This window comes from Neodiprion lecontei, chromosome 4, assembly GCF_021901455.1.
Source record: "Neodiprion lecontei isolate iyNeoLeco1 chromosome 4, iyNeoLeco1.1, whole genome shotgun sequence".
NCBI lineage: Eukaryota > Metazoa > Arthropoda > Insecta > Hymenoptera > Diprionidae > Neodiprion > Neodiprion lecontei.
In genome coordinates, this window is record NC_060263.1 from 41,640,909 (window position 1) to 41,660,690 (window position 19,782).

Genomic DNA, 19,782 nt, shown 5'->3' on the forward strand with positions numbered 1-19,782 from the left:
TTCGGTAAAGCACCACAGAACCAGCAGCATTCTTACGACGTGTTCTATACGGTTGCCAAAAACTTCACGTCCAAGAGGTGGATAGAAATGGAGAAGTGTAGAAACGTTGAAAACTGAATACTAAAGAGAAAAGAAGTTTCGACTAATTGCCGCTGGATTTTTCGCATTTTTTTTTTTTTTGTTTTGTTCGTGAACCCTCCCGTCGCTAAGAATTGGTATGCAACGCACCTATACACAGGTTTATCGAATCATAAGGGGGTAACGACCTCGTGGATACTGTGATGTGAGAAGGGAGAAATTTCGGGGACCAGGGGCAGAAAGGGAGGATTCTAAAAGGGGAACATCGCGGACGAAAGAGAGTAAGAGTGTAAGGGGGTATGAGGGGGGACCATCCTCGTTTCTTCGTTGAACGTTTTTTATTTTCATTGGCAAATGGCGGTAGTCCTTGAGCAATATGGCTTCGAAACTAGGCCAGCATCGGTATGCGAGCTTACCTGCAATGCATTTAACGTCCACGTGCCCGTAATAGGCCGATGAAGAGGAATGCGCGCAGAGACTCAACTTATTGTTAGATAGAAGTGGAAAGGTACCAGCCGCGTTGCATAGACTTTGATGGGTCACCGATAGATTTCCGTCTTTGCTTCTTTGCTCTGACGGTAGAGCATCTTCGCAGTACGTTTTCAATACCAATACCGGTTGTCATTAGTAACGCGATACCACGCACACTGACGAAGAATTTTCGATGTCGGACACAAGCACCTACATTGTTACATTGATTGTAACGTTTGTCAGATGAAAACAGCCGTTTGTCGAATCGACGATAACAGCGCGGCTAATGTACCAAGTATATACATATCAGTTAGATCCGAGCCAATATTCGTCGAGTAAAATTCTCAGAAGGACACGATATCATTTCTCTATTATTCATCGAACTCCTGAATCGACTGCCGTCGTTAATTAACCACCAGGCTGGAAATAGCCAGCTGTACACGAGCCGCACGGAACAGAGTACACTGGTTGTGAGTACAGACTCTGTAATTCCGTCTGCCGGTAGAGGTGCGTCCCGTCAATTATACAGTTATTTGCGGAAACGATTCGACAAGTTACAATTGCGTGCATACGCGGATTACTATATCGCGAAATCGAATCGAACCACGAATGTATGGAGGGTAATAAAGGGCTTGCGCCGACACACTCATACAGGTAGACAGGTAACGCCATCGTTTACGAAACTGAGCACGATTTCGAAATGCTCGAACCACTGTACTTCACTGCGGGAATTTCCGGCCGTGTAAGAGTGTAGGTAAGTATGTGTCTACGCAACGGAGAATAAGATAGAAGCGAGGGGAGAGAGATAGGGAAAGCTGGAAAGAGCAGAGCGATAATTTTTGTGGTGTTTGCCAGGGCGGCCAAGGATATCCGGCCAGCCCTCGCCTCGGTATCGCCAGTGTCAGGGACTCTCAGGGTGCACCGTGCGGTCGGGGTGCCCCGGGACGGACGGCCTACGACCAACTACCAACAACCGCGTAAATCCCATCACCCTCTGACGTAGGTACTGCGACCGACCAGCCGCCTCGATTCTGGGAATCCATGGGCGTAGAACCGGGCCTACGGACTGCCCGGAATTTCAACCTTGCGCTAACCGAATATCATTATACCTAAATCGAAGACGCCACCACGCCTGACCCGCTCTGCCGTGCCGCGGAGCGGAGACGAATTAAATCGATGCCATCTTTTGACTGCACCGGTTAATTACGTCAAATCGATCGCACTTTAAGCAAAGGTAGGAAGTATACGCGTACCCACGGCCTGCGCACATACGTATGTGGATTTGAAAACGTGGTAGACGTCAACCACTTCCAATCGCACACCGTATACATCTGCAATTGGGTGGTTCATTTTTTATTTTTTGTTTATTTTTTTTTTTCGCGGTGCCGATCGAAAAATTTGTGGTAAGTATGGAAAAAAAAACTATTGTAAGACCTGGAGGAGGTAGGAAAATATTTAAAGGTCGCTACAAATTATTCTAATATTTTTTATTAATTTTTATGTTCACACCTTACGAACATATATACATGATACATATTAGTTTATTTTTTTCGTATGGTGATCCAATTAATCCTCCGGCAAACAATGCCATACCGCGCCTAACAATTCCGCAGTTGGCTATTCTCGTCTTTCATCCGAAAGATTAATCGGTTCGGAGAAATTTGGATAACAGTTTTTGTTACCGAAATAAGAGTATCGCATCACTTTAATGCCCTTATTGCGCTTCAATACTTATTGTTATGAGCAATGATTAATTGGACCACGACACGGAAAAAATAAACCAATGTATACATACATATGTGTATACATATATATGTATACATATATGTATATATATGTCGGAGTGAAGCCTCGGAAAGGCGGAGAGGATGAAGGATTGGCTCGTCGAGGATTGCTCGTTGTAAAAGCGGGATGATCTCAACACGTTCGGTCAATTTGCCCGCTTGACCGTGACTGTCGACTTCATCCAAGCGTTGTTATAAACAAACCATTTGTTTGTTGCTAAGATTCCGTCATTAAGCTATATTCATAGCTTGCAAATAACGCTTGACGCTCGATACCGTGAACTCATCGAGAGTTCAGTTTCAAATGAAATATCCTTTTATTCTTAAAAGACTAAATACATTTTTAAATGGAATTATTGAACAAAGATTAAAGATTTGTCATGCTCCGACATATATATATATATATATATATATGTATATATATATATGTATACAACTCCGTAAGGTGTACACATAAAAATAAATAAAAAACATCACAACAATCGGTAGCGACCTCTAAATATTTTCCTACTTCCTCGAGGCGTGACGATAATTTTTTTCAGTATTTTGTGCAAATTTTTCTTGTCGCGCCTTAAAAAAAAAAGTTTAAAAATGGACTACCCTAACGTACGATTCTCTTTTCATCAGTTAGGCGCACAACCGTTGACCTACGGCCGATTAACCAGCGTGATGTAATTGCCTCGTCTGAGGATGTGCATTGCTAGAAAACGGCAGGTTGGTCAAGGGCACTGAGAGCGAAGACCGGCCTCCTTATCCGTGGATCGATAGGAGCCTGCTGTTCCGCTATATAGTTTTGTATCTTGGCCGGGTTGACGCGCGGGGGTTGAAGTGAAAGTATTCCACCAATAGCTCGATGTTTATTTTTCGGGAAAACAACTGGTCGGAGACGATACAGTTCATCTACGTAATCGAATATTTTAATACATTTGGAACAACAATTTCATCTCACAACTTACCAACTCCAATCACCTATAATCTTGGTAATATCCTATACTACAGTTCCTTTCGGTGAGACGTATGAGGTGCCCGCGTTACCCGGTTGCTAAGACCCCAACTGCGTGAGATCTCAAGTAACCATATACTCATTGTCAGTGCACAAGACACCAAGGGATATCTTGTAGGAATCGTTATAAGTTTGGTGAATTATTACAGACCAGTACGAATCATAGGAGCTAATAAGCAGGTCTACCTACCCATATTTTACGTAGATCTACGGAAAATATGACAGACATTCGATCAATTTTTCTGATGTACACACCAACTTGTCATACTTTTCTCATACCTGTTCCGGTATGATGAGTTACAGATATTTGGAGGGACCTCGCGTGTAAAGAACTAAATAGATCCACTTAATTCGTCGCCTTGAAATATAACTATTCAAGAGCCAAGGGCTGATGCGGACCTTGGCTGAGGGACCGGGGTTGGGAATTCGTCCCTTTAGAAATTTTCACTCGAAACGACGAAGGGAGTGCAGGGCCATCGCCCCGTGTTTTCCCGCGCGCCCTTCGTCGGCGTCTCCAATTGGCCGTCAGTCTGGCAGCCATATTTGTTAGAGGCGTGTTCCGGTTGATGCAAGGGGTGACTCACCCCTGCCAAAACGAACCCTGTACACCAGAAACTCGCTCGCGTAGCCGTTGTGTGCGTACCGATACGCGTACGCACGTAACAACGTCCTACGCACACAGCATACAGATGATCCCTGTGCCGGGTATATCTGATACTTGTAGGTATATAGGCACCGCCCTCCCCTCAGACCGCAAGCTCTGCGATCCCTAATCCCATAGCTCCCCTTGTACCCGGCAGCGGTGGGTTGGAACGGTAGGCATGGAAGCACGCCATTCGGAAAATGGTTTTTCAAATTTTTTCACAATACGCTCGTCCAAAAGCTCATAATTACATATTATAGGTACTCAGCAAATTTGACAATAACGTATCCCTAATAAAACATCCGGTATACGACGATATGAATTGGCCCCCTTTGCAAATACTTTCGAAAATATGTGGATCCCTGAAAGAATGAAAGAAAATTTTCATTTCTACGGTTCACCCTACAAACCGTCAACTCTCATCGCGGCCAACTAAATTCGAGTAGTTTCTATGAGTGTTGTGAAAAGACTTGGGCCAAAATTTTTAAGCGGACATTGCTAATCATCCATTGACTCGAAAATCTTCACTGCGACAGTAACACAAGTCTCATGAGCTAGTATTTCAGCAGCGACTCCTCGCACTTTAACAATGCATTTCCTCTCTCTCATCACACAATTACGCAATTTCCTCTGCTATTTTACGCTTTTAAATACCCACGTACCTGGATCAACAACGGAGGCAGACCCTTGATGAGAGTTCACGCGCTCCCGTGGGACAACATTCAGGGTGCGTTCCGTGAATAATGGCTGCAAGTTTCCGCAGGCTTTGCATTAAAACCGTGAAGATCTTCGAAGATCGGGATTCGAAAGGAAACTTAGTAAAAGTTCCGTTGCATCTGGATAAAAATCCAAGCACCGGAATAGTTGGTAAGCAAAATGCGAAATATGTAAGGCTCGCAAGTGCAACATCAGCCGAAATGGTTATTTCGTGGCAAGTGCTCGTGAAATATGGATTGTTTGACGAGTGCGAAATTCACACGAGTCAAAAAGTCTCTATATGTGACAAATTCTATTTTCTGAGCTACCTCCTGTCGAAAACTACAAATTAAAGTAGCCGATTTGTTGACGGAAGTAGCGCGAAAAAATTCTTCCGCACTCACGTACCACACCGAAGCTCAATACCGGTGGATATTGTAGCAGCAAAGTATCTGTCTGTACTAACAAAATCGAATCATTTACTCCTAAGGCTACTACTCTGAAACTACTTGAGAACTAATGGTCACCATTTGATGCATTTTTCATCCAGAAAAAAATATTTATTCTCTGCAACTAAATCTGTGTTATCACGAATAAATTTCAAGGATTAATATACAACCTATACTATAGGTGTTACGACAGAGCAAGCAAAAAAAATCACCTAATACCTATAATCTATGGACGTTGGTGTGCATTTGCATCCATTTAAACCAAACCAAATCGATTTCGAGCCTCGTAAGCTAAGTTCACGTAAAAATAACCTTCGACAACAGTGCTACCTATAAATAAAAATAATTCAGCCACCTACGGTTTGGCGGTCTATGCTGACCTTACGATCGGTTACGCAACCGGAGTCGTTCACTTACGCCACTCTTACGAAATAGTGCTAATTGTATTAGCTGTACGTAATAAACTGGACTCGTTGTTAAAATTCTATCAATTTCCATACACATATTATCACGTCACCGTATCTTTACCGAATTACTTTTGATTCTGTTCATGAGAGAAAATTCGTACAATTTTCCATTAAATATTTAAATGATCGGAAATACGTAGCGTGCGTTGAAACACTGTTCGTTATATTTAATTAACAAATAAATTATAGGTATCACGTTTAGTTTTATGTTTCTCTTGCTGGTAAAAAAATTTTTTTCCAGCGATCAAGAGTATTACGGTGTCGTAATTCTTCAGTTTCGTTGAGGGTCTCGCATTATCCAGTATCTTGAAACATCCAGCTTTTCATAGGGCGATAAGCAGTGCTACACTGTGAACATTTCCCGCATTAGGTCTTCGCCGTTGCTTTATGAGTTCCAACTTCTCCCATTAATGCTTCTGTTCTCTACCAATTTCGTAAAGTCACACCTATTATGGATACGGAACACCTTTTTGGATATTTGATCAATTGTTCTTATTCACATTACTTGTGAAGACGCAAGAATTTGTGCATATTTTCTTTACCTATCGGTTATCATGACCTGCCTCATAAGTCTTTCAAACAATTAAATTCCATAGCAATTACTTTCCTTCTCGAAAAGATTGTTTCCAAAATTAAGTTATGATTCGGGAGAGAATGAGTTGAACATTGATTCGGGCTTATATTCGTGATGGATATTTTGCGTCATTGAGAACATCCCGAGAAAAGTTACATAAAACCGTGGAATATTACTTCAATATCATAATGTATATTCTCAGCAACGATGGTCAGTAGGAGTCTTATATACCTAGACTTATTGTTAGAAACAGTACGTAAGCAGCGACTGATTTCTTACGCAGGAACTCTTGATTCACTTTGTACCGAGTATTACAGGCAAAGGCCCCAGAATTGATCAGTTTGGTAGAACCGTATAATAAAAGATAGAACCTGTAACGAATATCTGCAAGGGCTCACAATATCAGGGTTTTTCGATGCACCTTACGTATTTTTACTCTCTATTACAGAAATGAACGTAATAACGACATTGTACCGTACCTACAATAACATGATGACTAATTTTGCCGTGAAGATAAAATTTTGTTTCTTTGACAAAGTCGGATACGTAAATGAAAATATTGACACCCGCCTAAAAATATTTAACTTTCTGTTAAGGTAAGTGCTGCGGGAACTTGACCCGCGCAATCTACGTAAATATGTCGTGGAAATTTTCGTGACTTTCCACATAAGTCACCGAAGCGATTCCTCTGTCTCTCTCTCTCTCTCTCTCTCTCTCTCTCTCTCTCTCTCTCTCTCTCTCTCTCTCTCTCTCTCTCTCTCTCTCTCTTATTCTCCGTTCTTCCGTTCCCTCCCTTGTCCTCGCCGGCGTCGAGGTTCCTTGATGAATTTCTGGCGTGCATAGCGTGGCGCGTAGACCGATGGGCCCCACACAACGACGAAGCTAGGAAGAGGCTGCACCACCACGTGGCGTACAAATGTCGGACGCACGCACGGTACATCCACGTACGCGAGATACAGTCCTGGCTGGGAGTTGCCGGTGTACACAGGCATACGCGATGCCGTCCTAAAGTGCAGCGCCGCTGCACCGCGTTGCCTCCCCCCTTCCGCCGTTCGTTGTTCCATTGATGCGAGCTTTCCTCCCCACCTTCCCCTCTATGCCGCGCCGGGCTGCACGACGCCCTCCCCCCCTCCCCCCCCCCCCCCCCCCCCCAGAGATCACGGCGTCGCGATGCAATTCGCGCGGCGTTGCACCGGGGACGAAGGTGTGCATTCGCGAGGCCGGCGGGGAAATTGCAGCGACCGGTGGTTATCCCCTCCTGCAGCGATTCATTCGATGAATCAACCAATAGGAGATCAGCAACGGGGGTAAGATGCAACGAAGTCACACGTACGACGCCGCTGGATGCGCGCGTGTGTGTGGCGGTGCAGAATGCGTACAGGCGGAGGGTCGGGACGCAAGGGCGAAGAAGGAAGAGGGTGCATGCGGCACTGGGAAATATACGGGTCCGCAAACCTTCTCCAAAAATAGGATAGAACCTAGGGGTTGCTGCTCGCCCTTTGTGTACAGTCGGCGTAGAAAAGAAAATTCAAAGAGGACCCTGCCTCTAGCCTCGTGTATAATGGGTACATATATATACCTATATATATTTAGGTATAGACATAAATGCGCTTTCACGGAACTCCCCAATGCCGCCGCCGTAACGGGCTGGATATTCGATTGCGTGTAACGCGCGGCGCAAAGATCACTGCGATGCACTCGTATAAGCGCGAAGGGATAACGATTACGTTCAATGTCGGACTGCTCGTATTCACTGCCGCTGTTAAAAATTGCTTTAAGTATAGAACTTCCTACACTGTATTGGAAGTTTCATTCGGATACGGATCGGTGGATTCGTCATACAGTTACTGTTTATTCGATTTACAAATGCAATAAATTTACTACACAATTTAGCGAATTCAAATCACTGTTTTCTATTTTTCATATAAACTTTAGTGAAATCGAAAATTTTTATTGTAAAAAGACAAATACGTAATAATTTACTTCGCTACACCGAGTTTTTAAATTTCCAACATAATTCCGTAAATTGATATCTCTTTTGTACAGAAAACGTGTAGTAAATTCACAATCATTTTTAACCGTACATTCTGTATTGTACTTTCACTGTAAAGCTCATGGTTGTATCAGAGTTATTTGTGTGAGAACTGATAATCTCGAACGTGTAAAAATGAGTTTAAACTCCGAATGTGCAGGAAAACAAAATGCATTTTCCGTGTCGATAGTCATGCAAGAACATAATTTATCCGGCCATACCAGATGTACCTACCTATATGCTAGCGTTAAATATTTAGTAAAAATTGAAACCTATCAATTGAGCTTACACTCGCGCCAAACTAGAGTTCCGCTGATCGATCCATTTTTTGGTCAATAAACGATAATTCACTTTCTTTTGCTGTATATCCACGGAGAAGAGGGAGAGCAGATTTTACTCAAAACTGCAGGAAAGTACGGACACGTCAAGATTTTTATTGAAAAATATCCATGTCAACTACAATTTTTACCACACATGCGGTAGATTTTATTGCAGTGCGCACAGTGGTTCGCAGTGTTTGTGGAGTAAATTTTACATTTTACTAAGTATATTATACCCAAAAAAATCTAATACGTTCCTTCGTTCCTGCAGTTTATAGTCAAATCTGCTCTTTAATTACGACCCTTAAGATTTTTGCATCTGCACTTTTAAACGTTGAAACGTTGTTTTCAAAACGTATCATTTACCAAATTAAGGACGGATTTCAGGGTATTTTTCATCAAAAAATTTACCGATTCATATAAATCACACACGGGTCATTCAAGTATTACAGTTAATGCTAAAACAGGGGTAGGCCCTTCAGAGAAACGTTATCAAATGTTACCTTATAGTATCAGGCATTCCAAGCAAGCGTTATTTAAGAAAGGAAATTCGAAGTGCGTACCGAAAACCAACACGCCGCCTGCTTGAGAATAATAAAAAAAATTTTCCAAGAGGAGGTGTTGATAATGCATGAATTGCTCAATAGTAATATCTTAGTAAATATAATGTTTATTACATGCATTTAAGAAGTCGGACAATATAATGTATAATTTAATACTCACGTTTTACTCAACATTTTAATTTGTATTAATAATTAATAATAATCAATATTCAATAAAGTAGGAATAAACTGATCGGGATGTGACAATAAACTGCCATTCTGAGGCAATGAGTCGATTTGTCGATCAGCTTTTTCAAAAAGCGTTAGCCAACGGTGAAAAACAGTACTTAGTGGGCAAAACGAGCAAACGTTACCGATCATTATCGCTAGGGGGTGGGATGAAAAAATTTGCAAACATGCGTTAGCTAATACTCGAATTGCGCCATTAATCGCATAGAAATACGTATTATACGCTACATATGTCGCACGGCCTGCGTGCGCCCCGTTTGAGCGTTCATCGCGTAGCTCGTACAACGAAAGAGAAATTTGAAAAGACGAAGGAAAGCCTCTCAGCGGAAAAATTTTGAACAGCCAGGTATTCGAAGCGACTCGTAGGAAAGCCGACATCGTGCAGCTCGGGCTGCTCGGAGCGGGGCGCTGCGGCGCCCTCCTGTTCAAAGTTTGCTGCGCCGCCATTTGTACGCTGTGCTTTTGCCGGCAGCAGGCCTCGAACCTGCTCGTGATCACGGTGTAAGCCGTGTACCAATCCAATGCAGGCATACGTACACGATGCATACGCGCACGTACGAGGCCGCATCTATGGCCGCTTGCTGTAAAAATTTTGAATTTTATTCTATTCGCAACATGACGCGGGATTTTTTTTCTCTCGGTATCCGTAAGAGGGCGATTGTCATCGATCGGGAGATATTTTTTTTCGCTATATTCGAGGAATGACGAAAATAAATTATGCTGTTTACGGTACAGGTACGAGCGCCTGATTCGATGATCAAATCTGCACCGCTGACAATATTCAACGATTATAATACGCAGTATAAAAACGTCAAAATCGGGAAAGAGCATTGAAATTTTTCACAGGTGCTTACATTTACTCGAATATCTTATTAATCCCTCACGCGATCGATTCTTGTAACAATATTTCCGAAGCTCATATTAGGTAGGTATATGTACCTATATCGTTGAGATCGAGTGATATTTTCCATGTTCTCCAATCGAAGAACAGTGCAATTGTTTCACTTTATCCTTATCTCTGACAATACGGTAATTTTCTCCTTTCGACGATAAACTTTCGTTCCGGTATCAGAAAGTTGAAAAAAAAGGTTGGCTGTCCGGGCCGCGATTGTCAGTCATGTCGCCGTGAAAGTACTGCAGGTAGACGCGGGATCACAGCAGGAGAAAAGAAAATAAACCGAAGTCAGGAGGCTGTTTCCCCGTGGCGTGCAGGGTCTCTAGCTATCTCTTATTCCTGTCAAAAATCCTTGACAATGAGTGCGCCCTACGAATTTTGTCACCCTCAAATTTTCCGTGACATCTGTTCTTTCGGCTGACCGTACAGCCACGCAAAAACGACTATTTTTTTCCACTTCTTTCATCGTAGTTTCTTTTTTCGTTTCAATATTTCATTTAATCTTTTTTTTTTCGCCCATCTTTTCTTCCATTGAAAAAAACTCCCCCATACCCCCTTTTTCATTTCACAGCAGCATAATGGCCACGTGATCCTTTCGATGCGCTCGTTATCCCTTATTTGAAACGACTACAGCTGCTTCGTGTTATTCATGCATATAATGTCTGTATCTGAAGAGAAAAAATTTTTTGAAAAAAAAAAGAAAAATGTTCCCGAAGCTTCGAGTCATGCAAATTATTAGCCCACCTATAACGTAAAAATTCCTTTAAATGCGACTGACGTAATGTTGCGATGCTCGGAATCACAGCGCATATCTGCAATTGCAATTGAGGTGAACGTATTATATTAGGATATGCATACAACGCATACGGTGTGTGCGTGGCGGGACGGTACATATCAAGAGCCAAATACGTTAAGTAAAATAATTAAAACACGACGAGCATATATTCAATAACAATTTTACAGGCACAGCTATGGATTGCTCGTGGCTTACGCATGGCCAAATGTACGATACACATTTTTTGCAACATGTTCGTTATCGTATACGTATAAATACGACGCGAGTGAGCGGTGCTTATTTTTTGAGTTTGTTTGCTTGTACCTGAAATTCCGCTGAATTGCTCGGCACTTCCAATTATTTGGCGATTAATCAATTGGCTTCAGTTAGCACAACCGATTCAAAAGCTTGAGCCGAGCAATTTTAGCCAGACAATATAGGAAAGAAAGGGACCCGAGGAGGGTGAAAAAGCATAAAGTTGTTTGTGATCGAAATGAGAGCCTCGAGATTCGCGTCACCGGATACGTGAGAAAAGAAAAAAGAAACGACGTATTGAATGTGGGAAGAAAGTATATATGGTGGATTCGAAGAGTCTGATAGGTACAATATGGGATACACGGGATGTACGACGCCATTGCCAATTCACGATCAATTATACAACGACCGGATTCACCTTGACGCTGTACGCCTACGATATTTATATGTATAAGCCCTCTATCCAGGAGCTTGGGCAGTATGAGAGGGGTATATCGTTCGTATGTACATTATACATAGGTGTATGAGTAATCTGATGAGTAATATAAAATAAAAATGAGTAAATGAGTATGAGTAAAGTGAATATCCCGTTTCAACTCTTGCTCGTAACTAGTCAAACTGAGAGCGTCGTTCGTCGTTATCTAACGGAGGCAGGTAATTGATCGTGACCGTGAAAGAAAACAGCTAATAATACGTCGGAAATTTTCTGTATAACTTTTATGCCGGGGTTACGTATAACACTCGTGCGATTGATGTTACATCATAAAGAAAACTTCTCCGTTTACGTACAGCGACATTTTTTCTCGTTTTCTTTTAAAATGGACAAAACGTTGGAAAAACATGAAAATAGAAGAACCGGTTCGTATGGACAGTAAAATTTGCAAATGGAGATGTGTTGTATACATCGTTACCACAGCAGACTTTGTTTGGCGTTTGAAACTTTGCTGAGAAAAATATAGATCAGCACGACTGGTAAGAAATTAAATAATGCATATTATACACGTCTGGAAGCTGCTTCGCGTTATTTTTCGAGGAACTTGGCGAGTTGTGCCACTTCCTAGTAGGAATCTAGTCGAACAGCAATTGTTTCTACTTATCGAAACTTTGCACGTAATTGAAATAGGTATCACTCGCATAGAAACGCGTGAGTCTGATAGGCCACATTATAGATATACGCCATTCACGCTACCGGTCTGAAAAACCAAATTGGCGACATACGGTGAGGGTTTCCTCCGTATTCCGTTCCGCCCAAAAATCGTTTCTTTGAAAAATTGTGCGGAAGCGGAGACAAAACGACTGTGAATTATTTAGAAAACAAAAAGACAAAGGGATGTTCACTTTTTTTTATCGTAGCTAGGCTGAGACATGAAAATATGGTCAGAAACGACGAAATTGAATAACCGATTAATTAACAGCCAAAGGTCGTATGTGCTGGTAGATGCGACCTTCTGTTACTGATTCAAGTATAAAAATTCTTGTCGATTAATTCCATAAGGTTGCATTTGCCAAAAAATATTTTTCTCACTTTTTCGGGTTCGAGTATAAATTTATCAACTAAATCCAAAAGGTCGTATGTGCTGGTAGATACGACTTGTCGTGCTAATGAAATCATCATCTACTACGTTAATTGCATAAGAGCGTAACCGAGGAAAATTATTATTTTTATTCCAATCACTCCGATAATTATAATTGACGACTTGGATAATCGATGTTCAGAGGTCCGACATCCTCACAGTATAACGTTGTTAGATTGAATTGTTTATGCGTTTCACCAGTCTGTAGAGCGTTTCCAAGAAGCAAAAAAAAAAAGCGGCTACGCCCACAAGAGGAAGTCCAAGTTTTGTCACGTTTTTATCACTTATTCCTTCAAATCGAGACCATTTTTGTAAAAATTAATATTTCTACATAATCCCCCGTAATCCACTAGATTTTGACATCTTGTTTTGAAATCTTTTTCAATTTTTGTTCCAGATGAAAAATTGCGACCCGCAGCTGGTCACCCGTAGAGAAAAAGTTTCCCTTCATCAGCCTCTCCACGGCCATTTCGTTTTGAAACGATTAAAAAAAATGTCTTCCTGTACTTCAAGACTTATATTAACATGTATGAAAAACAGAATTAAAAAATATTCATTCGTTTTTCTTAGATAAATTGGAGAAAATGACTCTTGATTTCGCGTATAGAAGATGTTATTTTACCCCTTAATCGAGAGGAGTCAAGAGTGCAACTTACTTTTGCAAGTGACTATACGCGCCTCAGGATATTTTTCCAAGCTGAAGGATCTGGAGGCCGTTCGACTAGATCCTGCCAGAGACTGGAAACAGCGGGGAAAGCATCATGGCACAACCGGTGACAGGGATCAATTGAGGGGGAGGTCGGTAGATGCCAGCTGCGCTATAGCATCGCCTATACCGCTTACGGTTCTTTCAAGTTTTCTTTCCAGCGAAAAAGTCGGCGGCTAGATCTACGCAGAATACGTCTATCTATTATTACACACAAGCGGATACATGGAACTTGACGTCGATATCCTTGACCTTGTGATTCGGTACTCGTTGACTTTAATGCCGTCACTACAGCCGGTCGAGATGAAGAAATTCTAACCAAAAAAAGTACGTGCGATACATGGTGTGATTGCAGTTTCCGCAACATTAAAATTCGTACGCGTACACTGCATCCATCACTGTTCGTCACACGACTGAATAAAGAAAACTACAATTCACTCGTGTCAAGAACAGTCAAACTTCTCGTCTTCCAGAAGTATTTAGTGTTTTTAAAATATTAGATAAATATTTACGACCGATTACCTTAGAACGCCGAGTTCGATAGATGAAGCTTGATAGGGTGGGTAGTAAGTTAACGATTACTAGGACCGATTCGATTGAATCATATGTTAGTTCGTTCGTCCAATGACTCTAACTGGCGACAAACTATAAGTATAATATTTAGATGTAGAATGATAATTCAGAAAGATATTCTCTGATATACCTAACAGTTGCTTCGGACTATGTGAGTTTTAATATCGGCTGCGGTATCATAGGTTTGGAAATATTTTGGTTAAGGGTGGGGGTACAGCTTGGAAGGTCCAAAATAATACCCATTTTTGGATTTCTTTTTTTTTTTTTAAGAACATGAAAACATTTAGAGAAATTTGATTTGATTGAGGGCTTTGTTATTGATAGTTTAAAGACTGTTTGAGAGCGATTGCATTGAATTTGATAAGAATATTGCGGCATGGCGCATACAAGTAGCGAACGACCCCGCTTTCAATCCGTTGGCACAGTATACTCGGTCAATTTTTATCCCATCGACTTGACATTTTGACACAATCCTTAGAACTTGTTTATTGAGTCAACCTCGTGGCTACATTTTTTAATTTCGATTCCAACATTTTGTATTACATTTTTTTTTTTAGCAATTTTATGGTTGGAACTGAAATTTTTTGTTCGTAATCGTACGTATTTAAAAGAAAAAATTTCCCGATATTTGGGCTCCGAGCTCCAACACGGAAATGCATCTTCAACTCAAAAAAATTTTCTATACGTTACGAGTTGGACAGTAATAAAAAGTCATGTCAGGAGATGGGCTACCGCAAAAGCCCTCGAGTTCTAAGTCGTTCGCTACTTACATGCGCCATGCCGTCATTTTGTTATTAATTCCATTGAAAAAATTCTCAAATGTTCATGAAACTATAAATAATATAGCCCTCAAACTCAAATTGTTCCAAGTATTTTCATTTTCTTTAAAAAAATCCTAAAAATGGGTATGATTTTAGACCGTTCAAGCTGTACCCCCCCTCCCTCCTTAAGGTAAATTGTACCACAGGAAATAATGGCGATCTACGTCTTCTACCTAAGTAACAAGAGTGCACGTAGGTACATGATACTATCGGTATGCGTACCTAAACCTACCGACTGTTACAGGTAACATTTTACCATTTCTACATGTATACAAAGCCATGTGGCAGATGTTACGAGCGAGAATTCGCATAGCGAAACTTTGGCGTAGCCTCAGCTGCTTCGTTGACGTAAGTAAGGGAGCCTAAGAATCTACGTGCCAATATAAGGGATTACGTTACTGATGCCCGATAGTCGATGCGTAGAGTGGAATGATGGCAAAAATTTATGATCTCACAATTAGAAATACGCAAAAATGTGTGAAAATCTTGATTAGACACCTTATTTGAATTGCAAGCATGGCTGAACTTTGACTTCTAGAGTTGTTGGTCTACTGACAGTGTAGAGTAGAAGTTAGGCGAGGTCATACGCTACGATATCTCGTGAATCCAGTGTTTATCTTGTTTTACATACCTAAATGTTCTCAACTTCTATCAGTTATCGCATTAGCATAACAGCTGATATTATTACTTTCCCAAGTTTGAAACGATGTCGTTTCCATGAAGTGGACATTGCGATTGACTCACTTCGTCAATACTCTGACATATCCTTAAATAATGATATATATGTCTTTCACGATGCAGAATTCCGTAATTTGAACAAGGAGGAGAGATGCGGGTGTTTGGTGGTATTTTTTTTTTTTCATTTTTTTTTCTCAAGATTTTTAGACGCACAATACATAATTATTGGGTGTATCTAACAATAAAGTGTATGATTTACAGCTATTGATCACCGAGGCAAGTTGAAAATCGTATACGTGTAAGAGAGAGTGTGTTGAAAATGAAGAGCGCTGCACTTCCACGTATGCGTTAGCAGCTGTGGATCCTAATTCTTTCAACCCTCGAATGATTTTCATTTTCCCTAACGCGTAGGGCTAAACCCCATACGGTTTTCCTCGCATTTCGCCTGGCGTCCCTGCACATATATAGTTACCGTGTGTGCGTGCGTGCCCCAGTGAGGCAAGGAAGACCGCCAGTCACCACCCTCGACACAATACGTTCAGATGTAGAAAATCGATCCGATTTGCAATGGGATCATCATCTGTTCAACAGTCCTAAACATGACCGTGTATCGAATATTGGACAGATAAGAGCTACATCTATACCTACACGGTATAAGTTTTGGGCTAGTTTACACTTGAAAAAGAATGTTTCAAAACTCATGACTAAGAATCGGAAGTGTCGTCGATTCGTAATGTAAAGTGCCCGACTTCTAAGACAGCGCTGCTCACAATCAGTGATAGGTATCGATTGCGTTCAAATCGCTGCCGAACTGGAAAAAAAAAGCTTTTCTCGAACTGACTGTATAAATTCAATTTGATAATAGCTATCAATAATTTTATATATCATCAATGTTTCCGGAAATCAAGCCGTTATGTTGATTCCAAGATCCCGTGTCCAGGTTTTTCGATATATTGTACAGTCCAGCCGTGACTTGTTTTACCAATCTCATCTTTCTATTTCAATTTTTTCCAACACTTTGGTGTAGCGAATGGTGACGATGCCGATATAGTTAGAAACTCTTTGTAACGAGAATTCCATACTAACTGATAATTTCTGGACACTGCGTATATTTTGACGATGTTTGTTAACAAGAATAGGAAAAGCTAATATTTTCGCATAGTGAGTAATATTGTTTTCAAAATGTACGCAGTGTCCACAAATTACCAGTTAGTATGACAAGAATTCTTATCGAAAAATTTCTCCGTGCAAAGTTTAATATTCGGTTATCTGAAAAATTTGTTTGCTAATAAGTCAGTTTGCAATTTTCGTAAATAACTCGTACAACACCGAGTAGAATATCAATTTATTTTAGGTGCCATTCAAATCAAAGTCCCCTCAAAACTATCAGTGCATGTGAACAGCCCGCTTCACAAAATTTTTGCAGTAAACCGTTTAAAAGTTCGCAAAGACCTACCCAACTATCCAATAATTTTGCTCTACCCTACTTTCGCGGTCCTCACTGCAGCTTCAATGTCGTGGTGATTAAATCCACCGGAAGTGAAAGTTCGATATGTCGCCACCCGCGGGGCCGTAAGAGCGAAAGCTTATCTCGAGAAATGGTAATGTGGTAGGTGAATGCTTCTCTCAGGCAGATTCGCTCGAAAGAAATTCGCCAAGGGCGGTGAATCCTTAGATTTACTCTGCACTTCAAAGGCAATCCCCGCCTGTCTTATGTGGGCGTGAATGATTTACGTATTGAAGTGACAGTTCCCTGCTGCCAAAGTACCGCCGTGGTGTGTGCTATACGATGTTTCTTAAGGTTGATATACGCGTGACGGGAAAGCTGCCTGGACGACACGATGGACAGCAATAAAATATCAAGCTCCCCTTGCACCGTGAAAACCGTTCTTTCAAAGACTCAGTTGCTCCATATTTTTGAAATGATATTATTGTCCTTTTAAAGGTCTGAAATTATTTTATTGCGGTCCGTTAATATTCATCCAAACTCCTATTCAGGGCCACTCCAGGGTGTGTATAAGCATTTGCTGGGGCTCACGCTCAATCATCGAAATGAAAAAATTTTTCCATCGTTTACCAACGAAGCTTTGTTAAAATTCCCGACTCGACGGTTACGAATATGTCATGCCACAACAATATAGCTTGTCAGTTTCTTCATTCCTCGTTGTTGCAATATACTCGCTTTGCTGTGGTGTAACAACCTTCTTCCCGCCCTTCCTCCACTTTCAATTCTGAAGAGTTTATATAGTTAGCGGGTAGGATAATATAGTAGCCGATGCATTTATCGATTTTAAGATTATTATATTATTAACTTAAGTTAGGCTGAATTGCGTAACGCATAAGTCGTGGTATAATTGCAGAGTCTTTCTTGAAGGTTAATTTTTTTTTTTTTTTTTGATTTCCATATTATGATCATCTATAGGATATAAAAGAGCTCCGTGTAAACAATTGTTGGAATTGCATTATCCCATACACGACTTGTATACCTATAATTCAAGTGTCTCCCACCTTCCCCCCATCCGTTTGTAAAATCCGTCTGTGTTCGAGCTTTAAATACTCCCTTCGACAGTAACTGTTCGATACCTTATCAACTCACCGCACTATTGACGCAGCAGAGTTGTTAATTATAGGCGATTTTAACTCACCCTACTATCACTCATACATTAATAATGGGTATGTATGCGCTAAGGCTGAGCTTATACACTCTTTCTCGTCTTTTCTTAACGTAACACAATACAATAACATTTTGAATTCATTAAACAGATAGCTTGATTTAATCTTCGGGTCGTTGGAATGTGCAGTTGAGAATGTAAATGAACCTCTGCTCAGACTAGATCCTTATCACCCGGCTATCACTGTCAATAATGATAATATAGATCTTTTTGGTTTTAATCAGCCCCTCACGGCCAACTCTATTGCGTCAACTCTCATTTCACTACGCGAAAACAGTTAAATAAATAAATAACTTAATACACTAATAAACGCAAATTAAGCTGTTTGAACCAATATCCAAATCTAATGTAATCAATATGTTATATCAAATATTTAAATTAGAAATTTTAGTTTATATAGAATCCACATACAACAACAATACATGTTAACTCTGTCTCTGTCGGTAACTATGTAAATTGAGTAACCCTCTTATTGGCCCTTTGGGCTGTTGGGTTTTAATAAAGAAAATAAAAATAAAAATAAATAAAATACGGAGTTTTCTCGACCACCCTATCGTTAGGCTAGTCACATCGTTAGTTTTATGATTTTGTCTTGCTTTATATTATTTTTAGTTATTGCTTTCTTTCCTCTTGACGACGACGTAATGCGTATAAACTTATATGTAATATGAGTGATATTGTCCGATATTGTTATGGGCACCAATAAAATATCCATCACTCTCTCTCTCTCTCGCTGTGTCTCCCGTCTCGCTCGTTCTCCCTGTATTTGAGGAATTTCCCCATTTCTGTCACTCATTTCTAGTCGCCGCGATATTGCAGAATTGTATTTATCGATTGATGAGTCTCAGTATGTACCTTTTGTTTACTTTTCCATTATTCATATCTTGTACATGAATACTCTTGTATTATAATCATGCGCATTTTTTTTTTTCTATAATACTTTGCGGCTCCGATGTAGCAGGAATTCTAGTGTCGAATGAATCGATATTTATGTATCTATCAATCCATCCATCTGTATTTACTTCCATCTAAACTTCTTTTCTTCAACCGCTTCTGCGAGTAACCGTCGTGCAGCGGCGACAAAAACTCAACCTGATGAACGGTTCTGAGATCATTTCGTTGCAATCACGATTTCGCACTTCTCATTTATCCATCCTGTTTGATTGAAACAATAGTTAGCGAATTTGCGTGGTGACGCGATGACGTTACAGTATGGCAGGCCACCTCGGGCTGTTAGTCGAAATGACTCGGCAACTCGTGTAAACCGTTGGTTGACAAATGGCCCCTATCACGAGTGTGAACTCGTTTCATCGAATCCGTGAAGTACTTGTACCTGTAACAGCAAACATAATTATAGCAATAGCAGTGGAAATAACAATAACAATCCCATATGAGTTGAAATATCGAAGGGAAGAAAGTGCCTTACAGTCCGCGAAAGAAGTTCCCTTTTACCCAATTAAATATTTTACCAATAAATTGTTCTACAACCGACCCGGATGTTACCGAAAAGATCTTAGCGCACGAT